This window comes from Euleptes europaea, chromosome 16 (assembly GCF_029931775.1).
Source record: "Euleptes europaea isolate rEulEur1 chromosome 16, rEulEur1.hap1, whole genome shotgun sequence".
Lineage (NCBI taxonomy): Eukaryota > Metazoa > Chordata > Lepidosauria > Squamata > Sphaerodactylidae > Euleptes > Euleptes europaea.
Genome location: NC_079327.1, coordinates 34,588,617 through 34,608,605, shown reverse-complemented (window position 1 = coordinate 34,608,605; position 19,989 = coordinate 34,588,617).

Sequence of the window (19,989 nt, the reverse complement as noted above, 5' to 3'; positions counted from 1 at the left end):
TGTTGGTTCATTAATAATATTACCCATTCATTTCATCATGGTAACCTCAATGGGAGGAGAGATGGTTAGGCTGCACCTGATATCATTAAGAATATGGAGAAGGAAAAGCAAGTTTTGTAAGCCTGTCATTTATTTATTAATGTGTTTATTTTTTGGAGTTATACCCGCTCTACCCCAGCCAAGGCCAGGCTTAGAGTGTTTCACAACAGTAAAAGTCAGTTAAAATAAAACATTAACATACAAAAGTTTATATTAAAACTATAGATTCCTAGTCTAAAATGCAGCTGGTGCCTAATTCAAGGGAAGGAATGCACTTTGCACACCACTCTCATGTAAAATTGTATCGTACAAGCAGGGGTCCTATGAGGACTTGCTAAGAAGGGGAAATGCATTCTCCCCATGGGCCTCACTTTCCTGTTGCACACTTTCTTCCCTCCTCCCTGCCCCATCTCCCTGTCGGCCATCCCCCAAACCTATGCTGGTCAGCTGATTAGGGTGATGTAGGGTTTAAAGGCTCCCTTGTCTTCTCCCCTCCCCCTTCCCTTTGCAACCTTTGTGCCTTCTCCTCTGCTCTCCTAGTGGCACCATGTCTTCTTGCCCCCCCCCCTCTGCTCCTGGCCTCCTTACTGCCTGATAGGGCACTGTAATGAGAGGGCCTGGTGGGGCCACATAATGTTGGGCACCTCTGGGGCTGCTACAGAAAACTTTGTTAGAGGGGTTTAAACCTTCTCTCCCATTTTTCAGATTCTTCTGCGAACTTCGGGGCTTCTTCAGGTTTGTGAAACGTCTCCCCTGTCCCTGGGTGTTGTGCAGATTTTTGAATCGTTTAAGGAGCATTTCTTCAGCTTAAGTTGCTGTTCTCTTAGAGGAAGAGCCATTTCAGTTGCAGGAGTGCTCCTTGCAGAATGGTTGGAAGATGGTTGGTTCCACCCCACTGTGGCTTAGAGGAAACTGGTTGGTAATTTTGGATTTCATTTTCATTCACCTTTTTCATCAACTTTCATCATAAATTAATCTTGAAAAAAACTGATATTTCACATAACTTGCCTTCTGATTTGGGAAAAAATATTTTACTTCATCAAAAGGATGAGTTTTTATGTGAAATCTGAACCCTATGAGAATTAAGTGCCACCCCACTTTTTTCACATTGACTTCTGAAAACAGTACAGGTATACCCACAATCTGTAGCACCTTGCCAGTGTCCATGGGTGTTTGTGACAAATACATATAAACTAAGGAAATGCCAACATTGTTTTTTTCTTTAATTTTTGTGCCTTATCAAAACTGCCACTGACCAATGTTTCTTTCCTCTGAAATATCAGGATTCTGGTTTTAAATATGAATCAAAATTTCAGCACAGCCCTAGCATATATTTTCTCCTTTAGTATGTGGAAGTTGGTGCATGGTATGAAAGGGAAGGAACTGTGATTTTTTTTTCTCTACTGTCTGTAATTGAAGATAAATCTTTGTAGGGTATTTTGACCAATCTCTCATAAAGGGATCAAAGAAAATTGCAAGCATTCTCAGAGGAACACCAGCAGCCTTTAAATATCTCAGCCTGCAACACTGATTCAGACAATGTGATCTATAAAGTTGCACTATTCATCTGTATCCTTCTATCCAATCCTAATTATGCTGTGTAGAAATATATCCCATACTTAATTTCATGTCTGTCTGCCTAGTTCTAAACATCAGTCTTATTGAAACTGGTAGCATCAAGCATTTTTATATACAAATACAACCATTGGGTGGATTAATAGTTATAGCTGGAAAATGCCTGTTGGAAGATGTATAACAGCATCATGTACATTTGCCAGATCTCATACAGGAAAACATTTAAATAATGTTGAGGAAAGAATACAAACCTTTTGATAAGATGGGTCTTTTGGGGGGGGGTGTTGCCCAACCTTAGCTTCATGCTATACCCACATGAACTATGAGCATGTGTGCTTTGGGAATAGGCCTCAGTGCTGTGATGAAAGCTATGCCCCATTGCCACAGATATAAAGTTAGGAACAATCTCTTAAGATGATGGAATGCCCCCTCTTCAAACACCACCAAGCTAAATGGATCACCCCCATATTGGCGAGAATTCCTGCCCCCTTAACAAGAGACAAAATAGTCCCCTTTTTCTGATAGCTAGAGATCCAAATATAACACTGGCCATGGCCAAATATCTCTGCATCATATTTTCCTCTAAGAAATAACTGCTCAGGACCTATGGGTCATAGGAGCAAAGAAGGAAAAAAAAGTTATGAACTGATATAGCTGGGGAAATCAAGCTGACCAATATTGGACAGAACCCATCCCCTTGCAAGGGTCACCATGTGTGTGGAGGGATTGAAAGAGGGTTCAACTGAACTGGTTTTCTTTCCTCCCTTCCCTAGCTGTCCCATGTCTATCTCAGAAAAGCAGTAATCCCTTTGCAACAGCAGGGCTGCATCCGCCTCCCATATAGGTATCTGATGCCCTCGTTTTTGTTTTTAATGGGAATCAACTGCTTAATAAGAGTAGCTTAGAACAGAGACTATTAATTGAATCAAAGGCAAGAGTCCAATCTGCAAAGGCTGCAAACAGAATTAGAAGTGGAAGCATTCTTTTCAGCAAGAATGGCTATGACAGACAATCTTATTTTGGGTCCCCTCCCCTCTAAATCCTCACCTATTCAATTTAGTGCATTCCTTAGATCTGTTCACCAGGTAACAAGCATAAATTTTAGATGCTGATATAGCAATAGTTTTATTAATTGGTTTACTCACCTATTTTTTTTATAGGTCAAGATTTCAATAATGGATTTCTGTCCTCTAGAACACTCTCCGTGCAATTTTTTTGTTCATGAAAAGTTTCATTACCTTCAGACAGCACAATGACGCTGCTACCATCATAGAATTCCTGCTGATGAAAAACAGAAAAGCCGAAGATTAAAGGGGGAATGTCCACATGACATTGTGCTCATTCCAAGAATGACTTGTGGCACCCCCAGGCTATCCTCTTTAATCCGGAAAAAAAACAAGCTGGCTTTCTTCAGTGAAAAGTGGAATTTGTGCAGTGGCCTGTGTGGGACTGTCCATTGTGGACACTCCCTTTTTAGCAACACTGGGGAGGGGGAGAAGACCCTATGCTCTATTTTCAAAATGCACCAGACAGCTAATTTTCAGCCCCTTCAAGCCCTTTAACAGGAGCCCCGTGGCGCAGAGTGGTAAACTGCAGTACTGCAGCCCAAGCTCTGCTCACAACCTGAGTTCGATCCCAACGGAAGTTGGATTAGGTAGCCGGCTCAAGGTTGACTCAGCCGTCCATCCTTCCGAGGTTGGTCAAATGAGTACCCAGCTTGCTGGAGGGTAAAGGGAAAATGACTAGGGAAGGCACTGGCAAACCACCCTATAAAAACAAAGTCTGCCTAGTAAACGTCAGGATGTGATGTCACCCCATGGGTCAGGAATGACTTGGTGCTTGCACAGGGGACCTTTACCTTTTTTTTAAAAAGCCCTTTAAAGGAATTTGCCACCCCTTTCCCTGCCAAGCCACACTGTAGAGTTTCAGTGCAGAGTGCTGACAAAAAGGGAAAGGGTGGGGGAAGGGGGTTGGGGTCTGCAGGGGGGCCTGGTGTAATCACTGCCATGCCTGTGCTTTTGCACAGGTACAATGGGGAAAGAGGAGGGGCAGGGATGAGGTGGCAGCAGCAGCTATCAGTGTGGGAACATGAAAGCGTGGATGCCATTAATCCCTGCTTGCTTCCACTGCTGTGGGGGTGAGAGCACGTTTTTGTGGCCACGTGTGGAAATATCCCAAGGTGCGATTCAATCGCACTCAGCCACAAATACAGTTTGTTGCTCTGCTCATTCCCTCCTCTCCTTCCTGCCCCTCCTGTGCGCAACGCTTGATTGAGAACTTGCCAGTTTGATCGAGGTCCAGTGGGTTGACAGCCAAACGCGAGGGCTTCGGCAAACTGTTTCCCCCCTTTGAAGATCTGAAACCTCACTTAAATCCCACTTTCAAATCCTAGGCTGCGAGGTGTAAGCCGACTCTCGTTTGTTGAGGCATCTGCATTCAGACGTCCTAGGAAAACTGGAGCTTGATTGTAGTGGGAGGTATTCAATCAAGCTCCTACACTGAGTGGAAGAATATGGAAATACTGAGCATGAAAACAAGATGAAATTGTGCTGAATTGCCATTTAATTACAGCTGGTCATGACTTAAAGGTAATTCAATAGGCTTAGAAGGGTGTGACTGTTTAAGATGGCATTGTTACAACGCCATCCTATGTATGTCTACTTAGAAGTAAATCCCACTATGTTCAATAGTGTTTTGCAGGTAAGTTTGCATAGAATTGCAAGCATAGGGTGAAAACGCATGGTCGCTTTATCCTCCTTTAATCCCTGTTTCAGCCAGGATTGAACGCATGCGTTTCACCTAATGTGCAATCCTAGCTAAAATGGATTAAAGGAGGATAAAGCAACCATGCGTTTTCTCCCATAGTTTCTCCCTTACCCCCCCCCCAACAAACAGCAATAAAGCTCACTTTTAAAGTTGATGTATATGTGTGTGGATACACACACACACACATCCAGCTAACACTGATCCACAAAAAGAAATCAGTTTAAGAGTAATATATATTCTTAATCTAAAGCAAAAGAAATCCTTTGAGCATAATATGCCTTCCAAAATTCTTCCAACTTAACTCCAATTCAGCTGACACTCCAGAGAGCTATTCTTCCCATCCCTAAAACTTAATAGAGTATTTCATTGTAGCGTTTTTCCAATATACCAAAGTATAATAAGGTTTTAAATTTATGGGGCTTGTCTCTTTTTCCGTTGTTGAGCTATAAGAATTTATCACACTTTATAGATTAATTTTCACTGGCAATCTATAATTTCTTTTAAATATCTTAGACCAAATGATCTTAATGTTCCCAACAGTATATTGAAAAATCTTAACCACTTCTTCCCTCTCCCCCCCAACTTCCCCCCCCCAATTATTTTAGGGACTACAAAATGTTTTAAAATTATTATTTAGGGTGCCACATTTTACACATCTCTTCTATAATTAACATATTTTGTTATAATAGAATCCTAAACTGAGATACTTTAGATTCTCTTGATCAATTGACCAATTTTATGCACATCTATTCAAAAGTGAATCCTATTGTGTTCAATAGGGTTTAATTCCAGGAAATGAATTGGGGTTAAAGTGTTTAACTTTGGTTGCAACATGCCCTTAGTTTCCAGGCTGTGATGTACTATTGTAATATTTTACAGAGATTCTCTGACAATCTAAAGTACCATAAGAAAGAGGACACATAGAGCTGAATTTTTGCATGACCTGAGCAACATTATAAAAGAGTAGCAGTAGCACCTTAAATACTAACAAAATTTCTGGCAGGGTATGAGCTTTCGTGAGCCACAGCTCACTTCTTCAGATACCTTCGTGAGCTGTGGCTCACGAAAGCTCATACCCTGTCAGAAATTTCGTTAGTCTTTAAGGTGCTACTGGACTCCTACTCTTTTCTACTGCTAGTGATGGACTAACATGGCTACCCATCCTGAGCAACATTGTAAGCAATTTTGCTTAAATATTTTTTCACAGAACAACTGCGAAAGGGGTCATTGTGGGCAGAACCTAGTGATCCACTCATGTGGATCTTCCTGCTTCCGCCCCTTGGTTGTGGGCTACGTTGGGTGAATTGCAGTGAGGAGGGGGCAAAATCACCCTTCCTTTGGATGCTTATCATTGTACCCTATACTAGGTAAGGCAAGCATGTCCCTGTGACAGTGCTCTCTACAAAGAACTTCTTTCTTAAAACATGATGCAGTATGGCTAGCACAAAACTGTTTCACTGGCCTTTCTTTTGCACCCATGCACAGGGCCTAACTACATGTCATCTTTCCCCCCAGGTCGACAATCAGATGTGTGTTGTAAGTTTGTACTGGGAACTCAGTTGCAAGGTGCCCATCAACCCAATTCAGATTGCGGCCATGACGTGTGAGAAGGAGCTTCAACCTCTACTCCTGCACAATTTTCCCATACAAAGTTCTGGAGAACATTATTTGCTTTGTTAGAGACTCTGCATGTACTGATGAGGCAAACCTAGATTTCACCGATGGGACAAATAGGACCCCTATGGGCCATTTTAGGTGAGGAAAACAGCTTGGGGGAGATACCGAAAACCCTTCTCTTCATGTGCTATGGTCCCAATCCAAATTGAGCCCCCACATGCCTGGGGGTTGAGTTTTCAGCGTGGAACTTCAGACCTGGGGGAAACGTGTCATTAGGCCTTATTCAGTTGCAATGGAATGTGCTGGAGGTAGGATGGCTTGAGGAGACAGTATAGTAGTGTATCAGCAATTCTGAAGCCACAATGGATAAATTATGTCTGGAGGATGTATTAGCATACTGAATGCCATGGGACCAGAAGGTCATTGGTGATAGCTGAACTTCCCAGCGCTTGAAATTACAAATGACTTGTCAGTTGTTAGCAGCTTATGTGAATAACAAAGCCCTTCACTTTTTATGGGAGCCCTAAAGTGGCTCATTTTATGGGGAGTCCTAAATTGGATCATTTTTGTTTTTTTGCACATGAGGGCTGTCAGGCTGGAGACTGCTGCTTATAAAGTTTACTGTAAGGCCATGCCTAAGCAACAATACAATACTCCCTTCCCATTTTTAAAATTAATTTGGTTGTTTTGGCAATTTCTAATGGCTTGGTTTGTTGGTCACAATTCAAGGGTGTTCCCCCCCCCCACTCTAAATTGCATTCGGATGTCCCTCTCCTCCAATGTATAGGGTCATTATTTATGTCTTTAAATGCTATGTGGTCCCCTACCCCTGGAACAAAAAAAAATACAGGCATTCCTACCAAACTGTTTACTTAAATCAAAAACCAGGGCATTTTTTTTGTAAATTGCATTTTCATTTTTTAAAAGTTCTAGTCAATTTCAGCAGCCAAAGACAGCTTTTTGGAGACTTGATAAAGGATTAGAGTCAGGAGGAACTTCAGGAGTCATGCTGCTGATGTCAGGTACCAGCTGCAAGTGCCTAGTCTGATGATGAATGACAATAGACAAATGTTTGTAATGCATCTTAACTGTAATTACAAAATGAATGAGAATGTTGGGGTATAGGAGTTCTACTCACAATACAATTGATCATGGTGAGCTAGAAAGATGCACAGCTTAAAACCTGTTAAACTTGGACTCGATCATTAAAAGTAATGTTAAGAGCTCATGCAATGGACTTAGTCAGCCAAAACATGGCACCACCTCATCAGGCTGAGACTTAAAGGAAGAGGATTAGATACAGGATGAAGTAGAGCTTTTTGCTTGGCTAGATTGAATGCTAACCCTTCTATGGTAATGCAGGGCAGAATTCTGAATATACCATACTCTGACAGGATCCGCCCTTGCTCTTCTGGCTCTATTGACTCCTTAGCCCATGCCCTTTTGGAATGCCGCTTTTACGAGGAACTTCGATCGCACTATATTTCCCCCCTTTTAATATATAAATCCAATGCCTCTGTGACTGACATAATGCCTTTTTTACTAAGTGATAGGGACCCCAAGGCTACATTGTCAGTGGCAAGATTTGTTTCAGTCCTTATATCCCTCCAACCCTAGATATATGCTGCTCAAGAACAATTGATCAAGGAGCTTCTAAGGGATAAAAGGAAAAGGAAAGAAGTCAGTAGCTACCATTTCGAATCAACAGATTTTGTTTTCTAAGCGAAACACTTTAAAGCAGGGTTGTCCCTTATGGTCAATATGGAAATTTTAAAAATAAACAGAATGTAAAACTCAAATATATGTCTGCCTATTTGTTTAGATGAAACAGTCTGGTGGTGCCTGGGACCAGCATGGTGTAGTGGTTAAGAGCGGTGGTTTGGAGCGGCAGAGTCTGATCTGGAGAACCGGGTTTGATTCCCCACTCCTCCACATGAGCGGCAGAAACTAATCTGGTGAACTGGGTTTGTTTCCCCACTCCTACACATGAAGCCAGCTGGGTAACCTTGTCACACCTCTCTTAGAGCTCTCTCAGCCCCACCTACTTCACAGGGTGTCTGTTGTGGGGAGGGGAAGGGAAGGTGATTGTAAGCCGGTTTGATTCTTCCTTAAGTGGTAGAGAAAGTTGGCATATAAAAACCAACTCTTCTTCTACACCAGGGAGTCTCCAAATCCTTTGCAAAAGACTAAAGATGAGCCTTTCTTCTTGCCTTCTAACTAATTTGAAAACAAAGCCCTCTCCATTTTTAAAAAAATGGGAGCAGAGACTGTCGACCTCAAGGAAAGGGGACAGAATTAGCTTCCTCCTCTTTTGAATGGTGGGACCCCATAGAGTCATACATTTTGAAACAGGTCTCTATTGGGCAGATGCCAGTGAAAAACAAGGAGAAAACGTGAGAGTCCATAAAAAATTAAAATCAAAACCGGGTTCACCAGCTTGCTAAAGTTTAATATCCATTGATTTAGACTGCTCCCAAATTTGGAAATGAACTTCATACAAAGCTTTATATAAAATGTCATCAGATATATAGCTATTATGGGATTATGCTAAAGAACTCTAGGGGTAGATAAAGTACCTGGGAGAAAAAATATCTCCCATCAGCCGTACAGCATAGCTGCATGAACGTTTCTAAAAACTTTATTTCCAAATCAGAAGTTTGAAGATAGTTCCATAAAAAAGAAGCTACAATGTAGGCAGGAAAATCTTACACTAACCACATTCTTGCACTTGTGTGTTGGCCCTATTTGGGCCAAATCCATATAATGTGGATTTAATGTAGCCAGTTTTGAGCAAATAGGGAGCAGGGCTGGGAGTAAAAGACAAGGACTTGCCTAAGGTTGGCAGTGCATTTCTGGTTGATTTGTACATCTTGGCCACATGCTCTCATGCTTAGCTGTTATATCACCACTCTCCCTCTGGTCCCCTTTTGCTGTACATATGTGTCAAAAAACCAATTTAGGGAATATGTGATTGTCAAGGACTCCAATGAGCTTCCACCTCCACAAAGCCCAGTATATGTGCAACCTCGTAGCACTGGCTAGTGACGGTCACTTCAAGCTCCTAAGAATAATACTGTATATTTATAATTGTTAAAAAGGAGTCTGGTAAGATGCGATTTCTTCCATCATTTTCTAAGCTGCTCTTATTCAGCTCCTTCTTTTCACACAGCTCTTAAAGGAGCAGTGGTAGCCAGGTTGTTGTGATTCATGTCCTTTGAATTGTCTTATTTTTCTGTCTCTTTCCATTTTCTCTCTCCCATGTAAGCTCCCCATATTGGCCACAATGCTATTAGAGCATACGCCACTTTGAAAGTGCAAAAGCTATGATCTGGCATTTTCTGGAGTGGAGTGGAACATTACTAGCCAACATGTGTACAAATTGGAGCCTTTCACCTATAATGAAAAGCCATATTTTATCCACCTGCATGAAATAAAACGGTAGAAAAACACAGTGAATTTCCATTCATTCTCCTCCCCCCAGAATTTCTTGTTGACTGGGGGAGGGAACTGAAAGCACCATATCCTGAGCAAAGGAACTGTTTCGATTTTGTACAGCATTAGGTACATTGCTTATTTTAAAAGGATGTTAGTAAACATAAGTAAAACCTCATAAGTAAAACCCCACTTCTTTTGTATGTTACTTTCTTTAGTCTGTCCTGAACTTTTACCTAAGTATAGCTTAATGTTAATATTAGGTAGAAGGCAAGGAAATATTTTTGGTTAGGTATTTAAAAAAAAAATCTTTTTGCCTAAAGGGGAACAGCCAAAACCATCAAGAGAATTAAAGGAAAACAACAGACTCAAGAAGACTGTTTTGGGCCTCAAACACAATGCAGTAAATAAATGTCATTTACTTTCACATGATTTCCCCCCCACCCCCGGGCCTTTATAAAAAGTGCAACTTGATTTCACATTGCAAAATAAAAATGCCAGAAAGTTGTTTCTCTTCTCAATTTAACGCTGCAATTTCCTGCCTTCTAACCCCACAAAGCCTTCAGAACGTGAGTAGCATGGTGTAGTGGTTAAGAGTGGTAGTTTGGAGTGGTGGAGTCTGATCTGGAGAACTGGGGGAATCAAAGCCAGCTGGGTGACCTTGGTCTGCCTTTTTGTTTAGACGAAACAGTCGGGTGGTGCCTGGGACCAGCGTGGTGTAGTGGTTAAGAGCGGTGGTTTGGAGCGGCAGAGTCTGATCTGGAGAACCGGGTTTGATTCCCCACTCCTCCACATGAGTGGCAGAAGCTAATCTGGTGAACTGGGTTTGTTTCCCCACTCCTACACATGAAGGCAGCTGGGTGACCTTGGGCTAGTCACAGTCTCTCAGCCCCACCTACTTCTCAGGGTGTCTGTTGTAGGAAGGGGAGGTGATTGTAAGCTGGTTTGATCCTTAAGGGGTAAAGAAAGTCATCATATAAAAACCAACTCTTCTTCTAGTTTGACAAAAACTGGGTGTGAGAGAATGTTTAAGAAACACACAGAGATACAGCTTGGGGGCCAAAGTGGGTCCTATATTCATTTAGTGTATATCAAACCAATATGTGCTGCAACTCTTAATTGTTGGGATGGAGCATGCAGAGAGCTAAACAACCAGCAAATCATAGATATATTTTATACACTTTAATATAATAATGGAAGGAATTGTTCTCCTGAAAAATATGCACTTGTTCACACAGTCCATAAATAAATTAGCTAACTCTGGGCAAATTTGCACCTCATGGCAGTTCCTGAAATTTGCTAATAAAAATTGCCTTTTACGTTGATTCCCCCCTCCAAAGCTAATTATGTCAGGAAGCAGAGAAAACTAGTAGGATGATACAAAAATTTCTAGCATGCCAAAGGGCTCAGGGCAAAACATCGTAATAAATAACCTTCAGTTCAGAAGAAACTATAAAATTAATGCTCATCCATCTTTTTCCTGGTTTGTAATAACACTGAAAACTACCTAGTATAAGATCCAGTTCAAAGGGCTGTACAGCATGTCAGAAATTGGCTTACTGGCCTTGTGGTACTCATGCTGAAGTGGTTATTAATGCCTTTCTTCACACAATCAGGACTGAAAAATGGTTATTCTAGTGTTTTTATCTTGAGACGAAGTTTTTTTTCTTGCTGTCTCTTATGGGTCATTCACAGGCCGCTGTAGGTGAATTTACTTAGCCTGCTGACATCCCATTCCCTATCAGATGATCTTGTCACGAACAAGTGTCTCATTGACAGCTACTACCCTCAGTAAATGAAAAGATCAACGAAGAACTGGACGGCACTATTGAGGAAGATTCAAACAGCAATAGTAGTAACCATCAGAGGAATCTGTCTGCTCTTTCACTCGCATCCTTGACACAGAAAAATAATTGCTTTCATTATTACTTAGATTTAAAAAGAATAAACAGACCCGTATTTCTACAGATTATCTATTCTGCTTGCCCTGACCTTTGAATATACTTTATTTTTTGCCATCAAGTCACAGCTGACTTATGGTGATCCCATAGGGTTTTCAAGGTAAGAGACATTCAGAGGTGGTTTGCCATTGCCTGCCTCTGAATCATGATCCTGATATTCCTTGGAGGTATCCCATCCAAATATTAGCCAGGGTCAAGCTGAGAGTGGGAGACGGACCCAAGATTGCCCAGCAAGCTTCCATGGCGCAAGTGGGGTTGTGAACCTGGGCCCTAGTCCAACACCTTAACCCCTACACCACACTAGCTCTCATTGGAATATACCAATAAATAAATAAATCCAAAGCTGAAGTGAGTTATTATATATCTGGTTGTATAAGCAGGTCCAAAGTCTCACAGAAAAATTACCTCCATTATTTCAAATTTCATATCCCTGCTGCTTTGAACCCTGACTCCCAGTTCTGACTGACCTTCTCACTTGTGCAAATTGAACCCAAAGATTCTATGTTTGTGCCCATGACCCTTTGACAGATTCCATCCCTCTAGATTTAGTGAACACAGCCTCAGCTTTTGACATTAAGCCTGCCGGGCACCCAAGTCATTCTTATCAGGAGCGGCTTACCTCACTACAGGCTCATCTTCTGCCATCACTTTTTTTTCATAAGTTTTTATTAAAAGAAAAATAACACAACATACATACAGACCCATACATACATTGTATCAGGCCTTCCAAAGAGAGCCATATATTTACTGCCTTTATAACAGCTGAGCAGTTACATCTCATTCTTAAAAGACAGCATTATAGATAAATTCATTTGCTTTAAATCTAAGGCTATCATTCTTGGTTACATATTTGCGTGGTTACTTAGCAAATCTTTAATTATCATTTTATAACCATTTACCATACATTTAGATTTAGTCAAATTATTCTTTATTATTTCCTGTATCTTATAAACCCACTATCTACTCTACCCTTCATTATCTACTCTATCAATAGCTATTGTTCACATTCAAATTAATCTCCTACACAGTATCAGAAATGCAATTGAGCTTCCATTTCTTCTGAAACTCCCCCTCAGGTCTTCTGTTGATCAAATGCGTCAACTTTGCCATCACTGCATATTCAGACATTTTCTCTCTCCATCTTTTTGTCTCAGGAGTATCTTCTTGTTTCCACGTTGATGCCAAAACCACTCTGGCTGCCATTGTCATGTATCTAAACAGATGTCTATGATGTTTGTCCAATTCTTCGGGTATTATACCCAATAACATAGTCTCTGGGTCTAGAGGAAAGCTAATTTTCAGCGCCTTCTGTATTCCTTGATGAATTCCTATCCAGAATTTCTTGACTTTTTTGCAAGACCACCAAGTATGAAAATAAGTCCCGTCAATTTCTTTACACTTCCAGAAACGACTATCAGCCTATTAATTCATTTTTATGTCCATTGGTGTCATATACCATCTATAAAACTGGTGTTTATACCAATTCTCTCTCAAGTTATTTCTGGCCATGAATTTTATTGACCTTGTCCAAAGGTTTTCCCATTGCTGCATCGTGATCTCTTTTTTTGAAATCCTGCATCCATTTAGTCATGCAAACTTTGACTTGTTCCAATTCAGTTTCGTATTTAAGTAAAAGTCTTTATATTTTCCCCAATAAATGATCCGTTTCTTTATATAACAAAGTCTTAAATTCTGTACTTTCTTTAATTTTACTTTGTACAAAACAATCTTGTCTGAATTTCTCAATTAACTGATTATAATTTAACCAACCTATCTTCTTATTGTCTTCTTTGATTTCATCCCATGATTTAATTTTGCCTTGTTTTGTTAACATGCCCTGGTACCTTATGAAGTCCATTGTCTTCTATTTTGCTATATTGTAATAGGCTTCAGTTGGTGACATCAAAAGAGCAGGTATTGGGCTCAACCTATTTTAGTTTCTTAACCAAATCTTCATTAAGCCATCTTTAATCACATGCCGGTGCTTTATTGTTTCTTGTTTTTTGGCTTTCCAAAGATACTAGTGTAATCCTTGTTTCCAATCTCCCTTCTCCCCTTTCAATATATTCTGTTCACGGTCTTTTATCCAATCTGTGATCCAAACTAATCCCGTGGCTTGATAATATAATTTCAGATTCAGTAATGTTGAGCCACCTCTCCTTTTCTCATCTTGCGTCACTATCTTCTGCCATCTCAAGGACAGTGGATCCTGGGTATTGTCTCTGGCAGAAGCAAATCATAAGGTGCTGGAGAGCAGTCTCTTGTTACCTCAAGCGAGTGCTCTCCATGTCCCTTTTCATCAGTGATCTTTCAGGGGTGATCCAAGGGCTCACCAGCCCTGAAAATACTTTCCTTCTAGCTTCTTCTATACCTGGGATGGAAGTGAGGAGGCATCAAAGCCTGGGCAATGGAGCAGACTCTGCTGTGACTGTCCATCCCCATTCCTGTTCAAAGAGGCCAGGAGGCATCCTTCTGTTGTCAGTCACCCATCAATCTCCCTCAGTGTCTCTTGTCTGGAGAATGGAGAGCTAACCACATGGGTGTCTACCAAGCAAGCATCTTCCCACCTCCCATCCCATGGGGCTGATGCTCACAAAAGAAGGAGCATCTAGGAGAATGGCAGGTTTGAAATGGAAGCCCTTTGTCTATGGAGGCCCAGTTTCACTGCAGAATGTGATTAATCTCTAGCTATAAATGAATTATGAAGAATTCTTTCTGGCATGATTTCATCATCTATCACCAGTCCTACAGATCTCCTAAATGTATTTAGCTTGAGTGGAGGAAGCTAGAGATACAAGCCCTTGGCAAGGGGTAGAGTGCAAGAACCAAAGGGCCCTTTGGCTCTTATCCTATGCCTTGCAGTTAGGGTTGCCAGGTCCCTCTTTGCCACCAGCTGGAGGTTTGGGGACAGAGCCTGAGGAGGGTGGGGTTTGGGGAGGGACTTCAATGCCATAGAGTTCAATTGCCAAAGCGGCAATTTTCTCCTGGGGAACTGATCTCTATCGGCTGGAGATCAGTTGTAATAGCAGGAGATCTCCAGCTAGTACCTGGCGGTTGGCAACCCTACTTGCAGTAGGGTTGTCAACTCCCACTTGAGAAATATTTGGAGCTTTGGGGGTATAGTCACTATGGATCCACTATGGATCCTTCTGATGAATATTGATTTGGACCTACTTCTTGGAGGTCTATTTGCCTACATCATCCACACTCATTCAAGTGGCCAGGGGAAAATATACAGTCCCTTAAGTAGAATAAGTGCAACTGTGCAGTTTGAAGCTTTTCATGGCATGGAATAAATAACATCACCTGAAAATTGCTGCAGACCTAACTGGTAGTAGAAGGGACAGCTAGAGTGATAAGTGTAAAAGTTGGCAATCCTATATATAACACTGTTGACACTCCTAGATCTCTCAGCAGCTTTTAAAACCACTGAGCACAATGTTCTTCTGGACTGGCTGGGATGGATGTTAGGGGTAGTGTTCTCTGGTGGTTCTGTTCCCATCTAGCTGACTGGAACCAAAAGGTAGTGCTTAAGTAGAACTATTCAGCTTCTTGGCATTTATGCTATGGGGCCCTTCAAGGTTCTGTTGTATCCCCCATGTTTTTTTGCTGTCTACGTGCAACCACTGGAAGAGGTTATTTGGAGATCTAGAGTGAAATGTCATGAATATCCCCAGCTCTATTTCTCCCTTCAAGTGAGTCAAATAAATCAGTGGATGTTCTCAACTGATGCCTGGAAGGGCTAATGGGTTGGATAAGGGCCAATAAACTGAAGCTTAATCCTCATGTGAACAGGGTATCATTTGGCAATGATCTGACTGATCAGGAGCTAGAGGTCAGGCTGTTCTCAATGGAATTACACTCCTAGTCTTCAACTGGAAGCATAGGTTTGCTTTTTGGCATATAACACACTTTAATAGCTCAGCTGTAGCCCATCCTCAAAAAGCAAGATTTGGCCATGGCTATTCATGCTGTCTGATTGCATCCCGTTTAGATTACTGCGATGCACTCTACATAGAAAAGCATCTACAAGTTTAAATTAGTAGAGAATGCAGCAGCCAGATTGCTGCCTAGCATTAATTATAGAGATTATTGGCAGTCATATCAGCTGCATGGCTTTTTTATTCACCTCCTCCTGGTCACTTCCAATGCCTAGCTCTCCTAGGATCTGATTTCATGGATGACCCAGGACTTACCTTAAAAACTGTGTGTGGAGGGGCCAAATTGGCACAACAGCAGGAGGGGCATCAGCATTACCTCCTTTCCACCCTGCATGCTTTCACCAGAAAAAAAGGGTCATGGGGGGAGGCTGTATGTCCTGCTTCCGGTTCCATGTGCCTGCCCAGGAGACATATGGCTCTGGTCCCGGGACAAATAACCCTGCCCCCATAGCCTCTTCCTGCTAGTCAAAGTGTGGGGTAAAGGGAAGGGAATGCTGAAGGCCCTCCTGCTGCTGTGGCAATTTGGTCCCCCCACACTGTTTTTAAGGTGAGTCCCTGGTCACACATGAAACGTGAGTTGTGTTGGGGCTTCCCCAACCCAGTTTGCGTTCCATGTATCACATGATCAGATTCTTAGCCTACTCTTTACTTGAAAGGTAACTTAACATCAAAGTAGGCTACCACTGGGTTGCTGGGGGTAAAGGGAAGATGACTGGGGAAGGCACTGGCAAACCACCCCATAAACAAAGTCTGCCTAGCAAACGTCGGGATGTGACGTCACCCCATGGGTCAGGAATGACCCTGTGCTTGCACAGGGGACCTTTACCTTTTAAGGCTAGCACTGGTGATCAGTCTTCCTGCCTGTTCCCTCTGGGCCATGGCTTGACCTTTCTTTTCTCTCAGCCACTGAGCTACTGCCTCTCTTAGGACTGCTCTTGGGCTCCCTTACTTCTCCTACTGTCCTGAGGAGCCACATAGGGCTGCCAACCTCCAGGTACTAGCTGGAAATCTCCTGCTATTACAACTGATCCCCAGCCCTTAGAGAACAGTTCACCTGGAGAAAATGGCTGCTTTGGCAATTGGACTCCATGGCATTGAAGTCTCTCCCCTCCCCAATCCCCGCCCTCCTCAGGCTCTGCCCCAAAAACCTCCCGCCAGTGGCAAAGAGGGACCTGGCGACCCTCGTGCCACATGATGTGATACCTCCTCTAATATATTCATCTGACACTAGACTTGTTATGTGTTCAGCTCCAGGTGAAAACTTATTTATTTACCTGAGCATTTTGAGTCTATATTTGCATCGCTTGATTTTAATTCATATTTCCATTTCAACCATATACGGTATAATAATTTGTGCTTCAAATTACCTTGAAGACTGTTGAATATATTTTTTTAAAAAAAACCATAAAATAAAACAAATATATTTTCTGGGTGAATGCTGGACTGCTCGGACTGCTGATCACACAGAAAAGTAGTTCTTTACACTAACTGCCTTTCAGCTGTCCGGCAGATAATTTATAAATGTTATTCTTTAAATGCATTTTGTTCACGAAATGCATTTGCTGCTGCACAATATGTCACATTTTCTTAGCCAACTCACTAATGCTGAATTTGTCTTGAACACGCTGAACCCTGATGAGAGTTTTGACATTCACAAAGATGTAATGACTAACGACTGTGTTCATTGCTCAATTTGGAAAGCCAGATGTCTAAATATCATGGAAGGCTGAGTAGAACAAATCTTGAAACTTCATTTGTTGCACTGCATGAAATATTTTCATTTCTTTGGACACTGCATCTGCATTTACATCCGTTTCTGCTCATGGACAGGAAATTCAAGTGTGCCCTGACACTGCTGAAGACCTTTTTTCCTTTGGTCCTCGTATGTCTATAGATATAATGAGGTGGTGATGATCACCAAGAAATGATGAGATCCTGTTCTGGTGGTGAATTATCAGTACACAACATGCAGATGTGCCAGCCAATACAGAGACTAATCTTATGTACCTGAGAGTAAGCACCACTGAATATCTGGGAACTTACTTCTGAGTAGACACATTCATGATTGTGCAGGATTATACCTACTGGGGAAGTGTCTAAGATGTGTTCAGTATAGTATGAGTGCAATTTTGGCCATTACAATGTGTGTTTAAAGAGTGAATGCCTGAATGAATTAAACATTTGTATCTTTTAAACAAGGATGGTAAATTGCTGACCTAAAAATCAGTAAAAATAGAACATCTTTACTAAGCAAGCAGAAGGTTTTAGTGCTTTATGGCTGCACTCCTAAGAACCTTTTCCAGGGAGCAAGCCCCATTGAATAAAATGAAACCTACTTCTGATTAGATCTGCTTGGGATCGCTCCCTAAATTACCTTCCTTTCATGAGAAATATGATAACGAACGATGGCCTCTAAGCAGATCTGATCCTTCCAGTCCATTACTTGGAGGTAAGTCTCTATGGAGCCATCTTCTTCTTCACTGAGCTTAGGTCTGCAATCTTTCAGACAAAACCAGGACTGCTTTCTGATAAAGTGGAAGTGCAATGCACTAAATCCCCATGTCATATAACAGATTTCCCAGTGCATAAAGGTCATAGGGTACTCAACTGGTCAATCATTTGCAGTTAGCTTTACATTGAAACAATCCTCTGGCTGTTTACATGAGGGAAACTAAGCAGCTTCTATAAGGCTAGATAAAAAGATGTGCAAAATAATGTTAATAACATGGATTAAATGAACACCAAATGGTAAGACTTAAAAAAAAATACCCACAGTTTCATAAATAATCACCTGCTGACTATTTGCTTGCTTTTAATTTAAACTATTACAATGCTTCTCTATGGAGGAGTGGGGGACAACCCCTTCGGGACCCCATAAAATTGAACCCCCTGACCCAATCTTCACCAAACTTCACAGTTCATTCAAGGAGAGTCCCATTAAGCTATCATGAAAATTTGGGAACTCTACCTCCAAAAATGCCCCCACAGAAGCTTTGGAAAAAATCTGCATAGACTAAAATGGGGCCAATTTTTTTTTTTTTTTTTTTGGTAAACCCAGAAATAAATCTGAATGCCCCTTCATCAGTATGGGTATTTGGCTTATTTTGGGTTTACCGGGGGGATGGGCCCAATAAACCCAAACCCGAAATTTACCCCCCCCCCAATTTTTTTTTGCACAACCCTAAACTACAATGAGACAGCTGGAAACTGTACTGCTACCATTTCCAGAAACTCCTCATTCTAGGACCTTATAATTTCCTATGAAGATGCATCTATATTTAGAACTGAAAGTTTTCTCGCAAGTTGAAATTTGGCTTACCAATAAAGGTATGATAGGAAACAGACTTTTCAAAATAGATAATTTTATTTATTTAACACATTTTAATGCTGCCTTTCCACCCAGCTTTAAGTCCCCAAGGTGGAAAACAATCACAAACATTAAAACTTTCTTTAAAATACACATATTAAAAAACACATTAAAAAAGATAAGCAGGAAAGAGTTGTGGTAAGATCAAAGGTCTATTTTCAGTCATATAACTTCATTATGGAGACCACGGTGCAGGGGAGAGGGAGAGAGGGTTTCAGCCTTCCCCTGCACTATTTTCTTGATCCAAAACTGCCCTACTGGAGGAGGCTGCATAACCCAATCTGAATAGGAGATCCACATGCTGATCAAATGTAGCCACTAAAAATCCTCCTCACCATCTAAATAAAGGAAACTCTGGAGGTATTGGCTGATTTCTGTTGCATCTTCAAAAGATGGTACAAATATAAAGTTCGTTCAGCAGATTGTTAGTGGATGGACTGCTCCAGCTACCTGGGATGCCATTAGTACACGAGGGACCAAGGCTGGGACAACATCAGGGCACTGCTCTACTAAGATGAACCAATATTCCTGGGACCTGGAATCCATCATGGTGTATGTGTTGCAACTTTGGAGTTGGAGGTATGAGTTGGTCACTTTTACATTTTCTCCTGGCCTGGTGTGTGAAAGGCTGACAGACAATGGGGGATGACTAAAGCTTCCCCTCGCATATTAAATTAAGTGCTCCTGGAAGCCACCTGGGCAACATTGAGAACTTTAAATCTCAAGTCTATTCAAAAAAAGCCTAACTGTTCTCCACATATCTGATGCCCCTCAAGCCAGTTATCTGGTGTGATACAGGGTTAAACTCTGAGACTTGGGGATTGTCAGCCAATGCCAGCAGTCAGTGGGTGGAATCTGGAGAGCTGATGGGGTTCTTTTTGGAGGGAGAGAAGAGTTCTTGAGCTTTTAACTCTGACCTCCTGAACTGTGCAGGTGTGTGGAAAGACTCTGAGAACCTATGTGTTCATACACTACCTAGCGTGTTTAAAACAAACCTGACTGGTGACAAGGGGAAGATTGTGGTAAAGAGATAACCCTTTCTTCAGTCACTAGGTGGGAGGTAGCTCCTGAAATAGGGAGACTCCTGACTCAGTGTTTTGTGGGGAGAAAGATTTGTTTCCACGGGAGGTGGGCAAATCTAAGGAGTGGGAAAGGTTGTGGATGAACCTCCACTCTCTGGTATTCTGTGTGCTAGTGTAGTCTGAGTCCACACTAGTATATGAATGTACTGAACAACATCTGAGTTTATTAGTCACCTGAAGGAACAACTGCCTGTAACCATCTAAGATTT